The following is a 2,041-nucleotide window of genomic DNA, read 5'->3' as shown; positions in this document are numbered from 1 at the left end:
CCCCCCCCGCCCCCCGGGCTTTCGGGTTACCGTTACTTTCGGGTGGCCGTTATTTTCGGATAGGTAAAATACGTTTGTAACTCGAAGTGGTCTTAGACAAAGAGGACACGTATTATGAATTTAAAAGTCATTCCGTTTATGCATATTCCTACAAAGTAACGTAACCAGGGCCCGGTTCCTCGAAAGCCGATTAACTTAATCCAGGATTAGCGTAGACTTTTGTTTCATGTTTTTAACTTTTTGGTGAAAGTTTCTTTTGCTTATTTTTGTTTTTCAAGATTGACGTCTTCTCATGTAAAGTTCTGCCGAAAATCTGCGTTGAACAGCATTTGGGAGTAGAGAAATAAACTGCTTGGTTAATTTTTAATCTTAGATTAGCGTTAATCGACTTTTGAGGAACTGGGTCCAGGTGAAAAAACATACACATACACGATCACCAATATTAAACTGTACAGTATACTTTGACTCTTCGCTGACAAATTCAATTTTAATACAGTATTGCAGCGTTCATAAGTTTCACTCACAGATTAAATCATGCACAAAACTGAAACTGTAACTGTAACTTAAGACTACAAGATTTTTGTAGTAAAGTGCGGAAGAAGATACCTTTAGCCGTCCCAAAGACGTTTAAGTTTCAAGATCGCTCATTCAGTCGGAATTGGAGTTAACTGAGTTATGCTTGTGCTCCAAGATAATATGAGAATTTTTACAAGTTCTAGTTTTCTAATCTGTATACATTGAACGATAATAACGGTTTCATGACAGACGTTCGTGTTGTTCTTGTTAGAGTTACTTACCAAAGAAGCGGTGTCTGACATTTGCAGACTGCAGACTGCAGACTAATCCTAAATCACAATTATTGAAAGCTAACCGTTTTAAAATGGGTTCTTAGACTTAAATACTATTTATCAGCGCTATTTGAAACGGTGTCTGACATTTGCAGACTGCAGACTGCCCACAAATAGCACTGATAAACAGTATTTAAGTCTAAGCATCCATTTCAAATAGCACAAAATATGTTACTCCATGCACACCTCTCCGCCTGTTTCCTACATGCAAATCCGATCTTGTAGGTGCGATTTTACGTAATGTAAAAATATTTTTACTCTCTTATGTAGGTATATATAAAGGTCCCTTGTGTTGTATTGTAAAACATCCCTGACGAAGTGTGCGTTAGTCACACGAAACGCGTAGGATAAAATAAATCGTTTTACAACTCTTTGAGTTCGCAGACGTGCTGCTCATTAGCTCAATCTTAAAAATTAAAATTTAAAAAAAATATATAGCAGAATATTTTTTGTTCACGCGGGCTGGCATACACACTTGCCAGAGTGGATTAGGTGCACAACCTGATCAAGTGCGAGTCCGGACAGTTCAAGTTGTTTTATATTTCTTGGGAGTTAGTTAGTTTTTACCCTTGGCGCGTGACGCATTCTCCTCCAATCGGAAAACGTATTCGAGTTCAGAGTTATAACAAACAAGAGATTATGAAGTTATAATCTCTTGTAACAAATCAATTCAAGTGCCATCACTTGACTAAAGTACTTACATACCTTTTTTACACCGTTTTGCTTTGCGCTTTAGCCAACTTGGTGCTCTGGCCTTACCCATACACAGAACAGATATATTGTAGTGTTCAACGCAGTAAGGGGATTGGGATTTCTTTCCCTCTGTCACTAGCCCTATTGGTAGATAACGGTCAGGAATTGTATCGTTTGACGGCGTGTCGCAGACATTTCGCCTTTGAGCGCTGCCTCCACCACAAGAGCATACTGAGGATGCAAAACCGCGAAAATAATATATTCGTAAGATTGACTCGGAAATGTGAAATAATGTTGAAGAATGTTTAAGTCTCACCGAGATTCCAATCATAACATCTTCTGTCAGCAACTGAAAGAGAGGTACCAAAAGTCCTTCTTAGCTAAGGCACTGATGTCTCCTCCCTCTCCCCCCCCCCCCCTTAATTTAAAGTTCACCCAAACTTTGTTTCTTGTATTTGTTGGCAAGGGGGCTGGAGTGGCAAGCGTGCTAGAGGGCATGA

The sequence above is a fragment of the Montipora capricornis genome, chromosome 4 (assembly GCF_036669925.1).
Source record: "Montipora capricornis isolate CH-2021 chromosome 4, ASM3666992v2, whole genome shotgun sequence".
Lineage (NCBI taxonomy): Eukaryota > Metazoa > Cnidaria > Anthozoa > Scleractinia > Acroporidae > Montipora > Montipora capricornis.
This window is presented reverse-complemented; position numbering follows the sequence as displayed.